The sequence below is a fragment of the Podarcis tiliguerta genome (genome assembly GCF_965153285.1).
Source record: "Podarcis tiliguerta genome assembly, chromosome: 2".
Taxonomy (NCBI): Eukaryota; Metazoa; Chordata; class Lepidosauria; order Squamata; family Lacertidae; genus Podarcis; species Podarcis tiliguerta.
In genome coordinates, this window is record NC_139535.1 from 83,259,366 (window position 1) to 83,270,945 (window position 11,580).

At 43.7% G+C, this 11,580-nt stretch overlaps 1 long non-coding RNA gene across 1 annotated transcript; it reads left to right on the top strand.

The window, feature by feature from the left end:
• The first annotated feature begins 4,805 nt into the window (after nucleotides 1-4,805).
• On the top strand, nucleotides 4,806-8,022 carry LOC310671987. Its single transcript, XR_014508334.1, has 3 exons — nucleotides 4,806-4,842; nucleotides 5,979-6,090; nucleotides 7,933-8,022. It is a non-coding gene; the product is annotated as an uncharacterized lncRNA (long non-coding RNA).
• Nucleotides 8,023-11,580: the final 3,558 nt, after the last annotated feature.

Here is an 11,580-nt window from a genome sequence, read left to right on the forward strand (position 1 = left end):
GGGACTTGAACACACAACCCTGAGATTAAGAGTCTCATGTCAATTAAGAATGATTAAAGAGGAGACATTAAATATGTTGGGGGTGGTTCTTAAATGTTTACAACATTATGGAAGTAGTAATGAGTGGAGGACTAAAAGTTTATTTCAGATAGAATGCATCTGAGATGCAATGTGACACAAGATATGTAGGAAGGATGGATGCATTTATTTTCTGGGAAACAGCAAAGGGCTATTTCATGCCCCTTTGTACCCCCCACTCCCACCCCCTGGGAACTAGTTCAGGAGTGGCTGAAGCTGCTCTGCAGATGCATGTGCCCCTTCCTGGCACCTTCATGAATCCAATTACTATTGATTGCCTGAAAAGGATGCTTCCTCCACGCCTCTGTTGATGCACATATCACCATTGTAAGTTAACTGGCCAGGCAGAAAACACACACCCAAAAGGCCCAACCTTTCTGTGGCTGGAAAGAGCTGTCCAAACAGCCCCCCTTGGCCCTTTGCTGTTTCCCACCCTGACAACACGCAGTGAGCATAATTGTAGACTTTGGTTTTCTAAAGGAAGCCGATACATCATAAGTGAGTTGGACATTTGCTGAGTCACTCGCTAATGGATACATAAGGAATGGGTACCGCAGACATCCATAGCCAAATCAACTCCTGGAGAAGATAGCACCATTTGCATCCCCAAGAGGTATATGCATTTTGGCAGTACAAATATGTGCTGGTGGTTGCAAGAAGACCAGAATGTAATCACAATATTCTATTGCTGCTCTCCTGTTGTACTTTATATTGAAAAAGGAATAGATAGGACTGTGGAGTTATTGCTTCCTACCATTTTCTCTGATTAAGGGATAGAAATGTTCAAAAAATGCCATCGACTGCAGAGAGCAGCCATAACCAAGGGTTGGGGTGTCCCTTTCTCCCATGAGACATAGCTCCTGTTTAAGGAATTTGCTGCTGTGGCTCCCAGGGCTGCTGTTGTTGCTAGAGGAAGTGCATGGGCAGATTCACTTCGGAGATGCTATGTCTGTATCCAGGGCCGGATTTAGGTTTGATGAGGCCCTAAGTTACTGAAGGTAATGGGGCCCCTTATATGTCCAGCTGTCCTTTGTCGACAATAAATTGTCACTGTTTCTTGTGTTGCTATATGGTAATTTATATGGTAATTTATGGACCTAATGGGTATCTAAAGCCATTTGCACATAACAAAATATGTGATATTTTAGGGAGCAGGCTAGCAGACGGGGGCCATTACGTACATCATAGGAGCCTACACAACGCAAAACACTGTTGCTGCATGTAGGTTTTATTTTATTTGGTTTTTATCTTATATTTTGGAAATGTACATCCACTTTTTTTCCCTTTAAATTTTTTGGGGCACCCAAGAGAGCGGGGCCGTAAATCTGGCAATGTCTGTATCTAACAAAGGAGCGAGAAGACTTGAGAAAAGGTTTGAGCATGGGAATTAGCCTTTTACATACTCTGGGGAAAAGAGAAGGCGAGGTGAAGCTCCAGTGCCTACATTGACCCTAGTGGTAGCAGTTGGTGGCCAGAGTCTGAAAGAAAAGCAGAAGACTATAACTCTGGCATGCTCTGGTCCATGGGGTCACGAAGAGTCGGATACAACTAAACGACTAAACAAACAAAATAACTTGCTTCGGAGTTTTGGGTGGGGAGACGAGGGAGAGGTGGCCCAAGCATCCTAAGGTTTGCCCATTTTGTTGACGTCTCTGGGGAGATGTGTAGGGGACAGAAATATCACGAGATTTCATGAGATATGAATTGCCCCACAGTTCCTTAGCAACAGATTGGCAGCATCTCTCAACAAAGTGTGAGTCAGCACAACTGCGTCTTGAAGCCACATGTGGGTGACTCAGAAATAAATGTCACAAAATGGTTGTCAGGTGTGGTCCCACTTTGACTTGAATGAATTTTGGCGCTCCGCCTTCATTCTCACACCGAATTGCTAGCTTATGAATAGCCTGAAGCAGGGCTTTTAATTTTCAATGGCTGGGCACTGCGATTGTTGCTGAGGCTCAGAGTCACTCTTGTTCCCTGCCAGCACTAAAGGGAGGCCAAGCAAGGAAGTGGAAGCACTGGATTCACTCTTTTTGAACCCAGCCCCAGTGTAGGAAAATCTAGCAGCTTGCTTGGGCGCAGACATCATTTGCTTGCATGGACACAGCCTCATTGGATGCCTGTTTCCTCTAGGAAGGAGAGAGGTGCTGGACTTTCACCTAATATTGCCATTATATTCTTTATGTCAATGACCCTGTTCCAGCAGGAGAGAATTCTGGGCCACTTCTGTGAATGTTGCGGGTACAGATCTTCATTCCAAGGCACATCCACACCAGTCCTGTGGTTCTCATTTGAACCCTATGGAACTGGTTTGAGTGCCAATGGGGCTATGCTGTGCATTGGCATCTCAGCCCGATGGTCGTTATGTGTTACTATGTGAAGCTGGAGCAGGACTGCAGGTGCTGGAATCCTAAACTAAAAACCTTAAATCCCACAACAGGAGCACATTATAACAGTCAGACAACTGTGATAAACTTGTTCATGCATTAAATCTAATGCGATTATAAGCAGCATGGTTCCACTGTCCAGGACAGCCCTGGCCATCTGGAAACCTCTGTTTAGTTTATTTCATCTCAACTTCTACTCCACCCTTATCCCATTGGGGATAGTATAAGTGTTGTCTGGCCTTCTTGCGGGCCTCCGCCCTACGGGGAATGTTATCCTGTCTTTATTTACACAGCCTAACAATTAAACAAACATCCCACCGACTGATCAATGCCAGATCTGAGGAGTCTTTCCCCACCCATCAACGGAGCCTAAAGGCAGCCCAGCCCCCACCCACTCAGACAACTGATTCAATACATTAAATGGAAAGACCACACAAGTCCCTGCAGAAATGATATTGCCTCCATATTGTGCTATGTGAGAGCAGAGTCTGGAGGAAGAGATTCCATAGAAGCTGCCTTATGCAGCAGAGGCAGATCATTGACCCATGTAGCTCAGTTTTGCATTTGCATTGACTGGCAGTGGCTCTCTATAGTTTCATGCCATCTTTCCCAGCCATGTCAGACGTGCCAGATATTGAACCCAGAACCTTTGGCCTGCAACGCATGTGTTCAGCTATGGCCCTTCCCTTGGCAGATTTCCTATGGATTGCCTTGCTGCACTGCACAGCAGCAGAAAACACACCCTCAAAAGTGCCTTTCAGAGCTGCTGCTGTTGAGCATCCTTTCCTCCACCCACCAATGCAACATCTCCAGATCTTGGCATTCTGCTTAATATTTTGGAGGTTTTTCATTTTGGGTGGACTTTGCATGCTTTCATTCTTCCTGTGTCATGCAAACAAGTCTTCCCCTGCCCTAAAAACAATGATGAGTCTTGTGCTCAGGGCTTTGTAGAACAACACTAAAACATTGAAATGGGCTTGGTCAGTGCTGTTTCCCCCCAAAAAAATGCTTAGGGGTACTCTCATTTTGACTCAAGAAAACCATCATTTTATAGTTCAAATCAGGAAAAATAAATACAGTAAATGGACTAAAGCACAAAGAGCATGCATTACACCAGGAAAGGAAATGAAGCCACCATCGGAGGTGGTAACAACGAAACTGACCAATCACCGTGCTAAATTCCAACTCCAACTTGACACATTAAATGCTCACTTCCGTTTGATGCTCAGGATACACCATGACAGGAAATGAGGCCGCCATTGGGGGTAGCAATGGAACTGACGATTCACCGTGCTAGAGAAGAAACTAATTGTATTTTTTTTTACAATTTTTAGTTTCTTCTCCTGATAGATTCGCAAAATGTTTAGGGGTATGCATACCCCTGCGTCCCCCCAGAAAAAAAGCACTGGGCTTGGTAGCACACATCAGCAGGTACACATTTGAGGCTATATCGGACTGGAGGAGAATACCACATGAACAGCAGTTCTGAGCTTAACTCTGCACCAAGTTCAGATAAAAATCTATCTGAAGGGAGATCTTCTTTCTTCTGCAGAGGCCAGTCATGCAGACAGACATACCTTCCCCACCCTTGGACAGCTAAAAAACCCAAAAAAACTGTAAAATGCAGAGCGTGTTATACACATTATTTGCAACAGCAATAGTCTTGGGGAGTGGGCTGTTCCAGATCCGACACAGAAATAAGAATGGGAAAAGGACGCAGCGTACTATCAATGGCGACAGAGTACAATTCTGAGACATAGAGCAAACGGAGGCGGGCTGGCGGTTTTCACAAGCAAACCGAGCTGTAAATAGCAAATTAATTAGTCAAGAAATTAAGGTATAGGGCTGGAGAGGAAGCCAGATGCAAAAAAAGGAAGCAATGAATCAGCAGATAAAAATGCCGCTGGTCCCGAAGGAATATATCTCTGCAGCTTCATGCTTCCTGCATTTACATTTCTCCCCCACTTGGGCCTCAGACACATTTTATACTCTTCTGGGGCCAGGACCAATGAAAACAGCCCCCTTTTAATGCTTTTCAGGTTATGAAAAAGAAGGGCCAGGAAACTGAGAGGGGAACCGCAAAAGCCGTTAAAACTCAAGAGCAACCTTGCCGCCCGTTTCCTTGGTGAACTAACTGGGAGGGGGGGTGACTTCCTGCTACCACGCTGTTGAAATTGAGCTGCTCCCTTTCACCCCCACCCTTTTTTATATTTCCAGGGAAAGTGCTGATGTCTTCTCTTGAAATATTAGCTGCTGCCATGAGCGATGCTGAGCTTTGCGTACAGATGCACGTGTGGGATTTCCCCAAAGATATCTCAACGTACTTCAGAAATCAACAGACCCTTCCTAGTGCTCAGAATGCTTAATCTTTGTCCAGGTATGAGTGTCAATGAGTAGTTGTTCGGCCTTTCTTACAGATAATTAACCTGACAGAAGCCAGACTCAGTCGGGGGCGCAATGTTCTCATCTTCAAGTCAGGCGGATTAAAAAAACAGAGAGAGCAGGTTGCACGCATTATGTTCCCAGGACAGGCGCATACAAACTGGGAGTCGTGCAGCCATTTGCAACCCCACCTCCCCAGAAACCTACAAACACAAGTGGTTAAAACAGGGAGGGGGGAGAATTATACAACAACGCCAGGCCCAATTAAGCTGCCTGTGAAAAAGGTCTGGAAGAATTCAGAAAAGGAGAACAAGCCACCCTAGAAGCCCCATTTCACACTTTGGGAAGCCCTTGTGGCACATGGTTGTCTGCCTTTGAGTCATTAGCAGAGCAAGTTCTCTGGCTTTTTGCTAGGGGGTGCTGTGCTACTAATGGTAATGGCAGCTGTGACTATTCACAACTCCACAGCTGATAATTGCTTTTTCAAAATAGAATTTGCAATCATTCCAGGCTGTGTTACCCTGAGAAATCTGGTACCCATATTATGCATTTACGCTAAGTGCTCCGTCCTACAGCATTTACTGCAGCCACTCAAATACTATAAAGGCAGAATGTATAATTATTTGATGTGGTATCCTCCTTCTCTGCACCAAGATGTCATTATGCATCCATTAGATCCCCTCTGCTTTACTTCTTTCTGTTTTGGCTATGTGTCAGCCTTATGCCGTAGAAGAAAAGATGCTCTTATTTACTTTCAATGCCTGTTTACATTTAGTCTGCTCTTCGACTGCAAAGCTACAGTACGGGGAGTTACAAAGAATATTTTCACAGGTGAAACAAAATCACTAACATGAATTTCAGGTATCCCTGCGATGACATCACAAGCCCTCTGCAGGGTGAATATTTATATTCTGCAGTATATCTGGTTTATTTTTTTAGATAATGATGGGCCACCCCTGGGCGGTGGGTAGGGACTAGTCTGAATGCTTTCATTTCTGATCACAGCACAAATCCATTGGTTCAAGACCCACCCAGTCGCAAAGAGCATAGTGCTCAAGCACCGCCATTGAGCCTTCTGCTTCAGCACAATATATTCCAGCCTCATGTTTACAGTATTTTCTTTCCACATAGTGGATTAGAGCAATCTCCTTCTAATGCAGACAAATCTTTCTCCGGGGAAGCCAGGCCTGTGAGCAGAATTGCGTTCTCTCCACATTTTGCAACACATATGTATCTCACCAAGGTAGGTTTCTTCTGAGAGTCACCCAGGTATTCATAAATCATAGAGGCACAAATAGCTCCATCGTAGGCATAGAAGTTTTGATACAAGCACTTGAAAGTCCAGTATCTATGGAAAGTATATCTGAGACGTCTGGGCTTGAAGACTCAGAGTTAATTTGCCAGAGAATCCAGACTTTGGTTATCCCACTACAGTGACTCAGATGGAGGTTAAACGGTAATGGGCCGTGATTAAACAGTCTACACCCTAATCTTAGGTCTCTGCACTTCGGGCCATTTCATGCTTGCTCAACCTGGCATGAATGCTCACTTTAATCTGGAAAAATGCAAGAAGATTTTACATGGCCAATGTGCAGGCCAGAGTCAGTTACCCGGCTACAGAGATAACAAAACTTTATCCAATGCTGGTGTAGCTTTGAAAGATAATGGCAAGAAGTTTCAACGTTGCTAGAAGAAACAATTTCTTTCTCATTGCAAGCTAGTCATGTTTTAACACATACATAAATGGCTGGATATAAGGACTCCAAGTTTATTCAACTTAACAAATTAACTTGTTCTTTCAAGACTTATTTCTAATTGGTTCAAAATTTAGAAATAATGACATTGATGAGATTCTCACCAGCCCACGTATTTCAGATCCTAATGAAATCAAAAGCACATTAGCAAGCAAATTTTGAGCACCAAACTTGCTTATTTTAGCTCAAACTCATTGTGTTTAGATTCACTGGGCATTGCAAGTGATACATGTAGAGGTTTTGGTGTGCAAATGAAGTTCCCCCAGACATAAACTTTCCCGTATTAATGTAGATGGGAGGAGGCTGCCTTGCATGCACAATCTTCTACTGAAATCAGTGGAATAGACCTGTTGGTATAGCAGAGAGTAGACAGCGATCACATTGGCATCTGCTTCTCAGTGCTAGCTCTATGAAAGGCTGGCCAGGTGAGGTTAAAGTTCTGGTAGCTCAATAGGAGGCATCTTGACCAGGTATTAATAGAGAGAGAGTTCCCTATCTTTGAAAAAGTATGAGTTCCCTCTCTGAACACAGCTATTCTGTTTAGGATGAAGAAGCATCTCTCCTAGCAACAGTATTTTCCATAAGATTAAATCACTAGAATTGTAGCAATCTGTCATTCTCTTTATTGGGAATGAGAGCCTTGTCCCGTATCTTTAAACTATGGCCTTAAAGCTAGTGATATTCTGTTCTTAGAATGATGGTAGTTACAGGAGCACTTTAAACAGGCCCATGTCCCAGCTCCTAAATCCATTCTAGCACAAGCTAGTGTTTCATCACTCAGCTTAAAGCTTGGTTCCTGAAAACCCGCTAATTGGTGAACAAACCCTGATGCATTTACCCACAACCGGCCTCTCAAAAACAACATTTCAGACATTAATGGCCCTCATGCTAGCAATTGGCAGTATATCAGTGGAGGCACCGGGTTCATGATGGATTGCAAACTGAACATAAATGAGTTAGGAAATGCAGCAGCATAATCTAATCAAGTGGAAGGCACAATTAGATTCCCATTACATTCAAGACTTTGGATTCAGGCCTGCAGTTCTGAGACGGAGGACTACAAGCAGCAGCTCCTCATTATGGGTTTGAAATGGCCTCACTCCACAAATCACAAAACAAATTTGAGTTCTGGGGGCTGGAGAGCAAGAAGCCCTGCTCTCAATGGGAGAAACACAGAGATGCACTATAAGGAGTGGGACTTTGGAATTTTTCATTTTTTTAATAACCCAGAAATCAACTATTTGATTTAGTTGGGGAATTGGGGAGACAGTTAGTGGGGAAAAGCTGTGTTGTCTATTGAACCATCACTACTGAATTTGGGCTTCACACAGGTGTTGGTAACTGCCGTGCTCTGACTCAGAGCCAAACACTAACCTCTTGAATGAAGAACTGACCTTCCATTGACTGATGACTGAGCAGAGGTAAGGTTTCCCCTTGCCCACCTTGGGGATTCCTAAAACTCAGGAGCAGCCTCTTCAGAGCTACTTTTGAACAATCTTCTAGAGAGGCCTTTGAAATGGGTTCCAGTCTGAGTGCCAGTGGATGAGCCCCAGTAGACTCAAGGGAAGAAGTCAAACAAATCACCCCAGGCTTCAAGGATATGGGTGTCTAATGACTCCAGCCCAGGCCACACACCCATGATGAAGTGTGCAACTGAGAGCCTAAGTTGACATGTGACTCAGGATCTATGTACGCTCCCTTGTAGAAAATCTAAATACAGTGCTACAGCCGGGTAGCCCCTCATCTAAGGAAAGAGACTGGACCATACTTAAGGGAAGAAAGTACAGTGTCCCTTCTCTTTGTCATTCATAAATTAACTGACAAAGTGGTTCTTTGCTCTCATGAACTGAGTTCTGGGGGGGAATCAACAGGTAAAGTTTCACAACCACCAAATAACACAATTGCCACTGTTTTTATTTTATTGCTCCAGCCTGTAAGTGTCCAGTATCAGGATGTGAAGCCAGTTCACTTTCAAGCCAACTTGGCAAAGATATTGGATATTCTTTCTGGATATTCTCCGGATGTTTGCGTTTGACACCCACAGATATGCAGGTTCAGAATCTGATATCTGACAGTTAATATCTTGGCTTATTTTGACTGTTGGCATGCAATGCAATACTAACATCTAGTGTGCAATGGTACATCACTTAGCAAAGCAAAATGGGAACTGGTGGCCGAATAATAGTCTCTCAGTTGTTCTTCCTGTGGAACCTGCTAAGCTTCCAAACAGCTCAAAATTCCGCAGACAATTTACCATAGGTTGTATCCTGTTTAGCTGTATTTTGTGGTGATAATGCAGTAGTAGTCAATGTTAAATAGTATTTGAAAGTTGAGTTGTAAGATAATTAATATTGAGCACCATAGATGGCATAGATGCCATGGTAATGCAGTATGTATTTCATCTTCACAAAATTAACCTATTTAAAGACAGAGAGTTGGAAGGGATCTCAAAGAACAGCTAATCCAACCTCCTATTAATGCACAAGCACAGCATAGTGTGTGCATTTCTGCTAGCAAAGTATCAATTGTTCTTTTCTCACATGCATGGAGAAGCTGGATCACTGCTTGTTCTCTGTGGGATTGGGATCCCTGGTTATGTTCATACTTGTATAGTCCTGCAAGCTCTGTTCACAGTTCACTAGATGCAGAGAAAGTGCATATATTCCTGCTCCTCTGTCCACTCGTTCGGTGCCCATGCATTTGTCCTGTGAAAGCGGCTAATGCTTGACTGGGTAGCAGCCAGCAAAACACTACAATAAAATCTTCCAATTAACCTCTGATTTGCACTGCTGTTGGACAACTGGAAAAAGCTATTAAAACTAAGATGCATATCTGTTGTCTAGAATGATGGAGCTTTTCCATATCCAAATACATTTGAATAGATTCCAGCCAAGTAAATCATGGCCAATTTGCCAAAGAATCCTATGGATGGAACAAAGGTAGCAAAGGGAATGCACATTTACACAGCTTTACTCAGAAGCAAGCTCAGGTAGATTCAATGAGGCTTACTCCCTAGTAGTCATAGACAAATCTATCAATTTTAGTTCTTTCCCTTTCTCATTTTACCAACCTGCCACATTTCTGCATCTGTTTGTGAGTTAAGAAAAAAGTTCTCATGCAAGTTTGCCAACATTTTAGTGTGCTTTTCTCCTTATATACACATTTTTATGTAGTTCTGTCTATTACACTCACTTTGTAAACAACTTTCTATAATACACTATAATGCATCTTGGTTGTTTTTATTAACATGTACCTTTTCCATGCACACATTCCTCTAATATACAAGTTTTGTGCCCATTTTATGGTTGCATTGTATTGCAAAATTCCTAGAGGTGTGAATTTTGAAGCTTAGCTGCATTTTTTGTCTTTATATTTTGGGAGGGGTGAATTAGGTAGCTTTGTGTACTGTACAAAATGTCTCCCCTATTCTCAAAGGTAAAGGTAAAGGGACCCCTGTCCATTAGGTCCAGTCGTGACCAACTCTGGGGTTGCGGCGCTCATCTCGCTTTATTGGCTGAGGGAGCTTCTGGGTCATGTGGCCAGCATGACTAAGCCACTTCTGGTGAACTAGAGCAGTGCACAGAAACACCGTTTCCCTATCCTTACTCGCTAATAAATGTCTTGTAGAATTGCAATCCTAAGTACCTTTATTATTTTATTGGTATTCTGTGTCCTTCCTACGGGAAGAACTCAGGTCACAACAAGTGAGATAAGTTAACCATGGAGACAGTCTCTTGCTCAAAACCACCCACGGAGCATGATTTGAAGCTGGCTTCTCCACCTCCAACCAACACTCTAGCTGCTATGCCATACTCTCTTATTAGACAGCAGCAGTAAATAAACTTGCAGCACACACAGCCACCCCTTCCCCTCCTTCCTCGTGTGCAGCATCCCTCCCCCTTTCTATCTAATCCATTCCAAATATCTCTCAGCTTCACACATAGGGATTGTTCTCTGAGCTCCAGACAGCCCTCCCTTCTTGAGTGTTCCTTGTCCTCCGCTGGGAACATTACTCCCCCTTGGTTGTGAAGTATCTGCTTCAGCTTCATCTGAAGCCTATGCATTCTCAGCATAGTTTTGCCGGCATGGGGAGGGGAGGGAAATCCAGGACTTCTCAGCTTAGCGGCCTGCTTTCTGGACAGTGTCTGGAGGAACTCCCACCAACTTGGAGCTTTCTGACCAAAGCTATTATGAGGAAGCCTCTTCTCTCCTTCTGCACCCTGCCCAGTGGCTCAGATGGAATGCACTAATTGTTCCTGGAACAAAACAGGCTACTTGTGCTCCTCTGGAGCCCCATGGCCCCATGCCACTGCGTGGAAAACACTGGGCATTTTCACTCGTTTGCGCCTTTAAATAACATCGATCAGAGAAATCGCTTGGTTTCCCCATTTTTGTCCAATCAAGCCTTTTTGCTTTGGGGTATAAAGAAGTTATTTTTCACCTACCAGGCTCAGCCAATGGGCATGTGGCAACATATTTATTGCCTGCATTAATATTGGCTTCTCTTGTAGGTTCCTATTTATGTGGCTGAAGACTTTGTGTCTGGACTTGTCCTTCTCTGTGGAATTCCTGTAGAAGGTTAGTCCTGTGAAAAATTATGAGGAAGCTGGGTTTCTTTGGATAATATTAAGGATCTGGTAGAAAACTGGATTATGGGAAATGGGCTTCACACATAGCTACATCCTTGGGATATGGGCAAGAGACCCCACCCAACAATAAGAGTTGCCAGTCTTTCTTATGCACTAGCCCATTGGGAGAGGTTTGTGCTGGATACCTCAGAGCTCTGGCCAATTAATTCAGCCTTTTTCTTTTCTTTTCTTTTTTACAAAACTAGAGTTGTCTATCAACCTTTACCACAAGAGCCATCAGTGGCCAAATCCTGTAAACCCAGGGAGACAAGGCTCCACAAATACCAGAGGGGGGTGAATACCAAGAAGACGTGGGTGGCTCTGTGGTCTAAAACACTGAGCCTCTTGGGC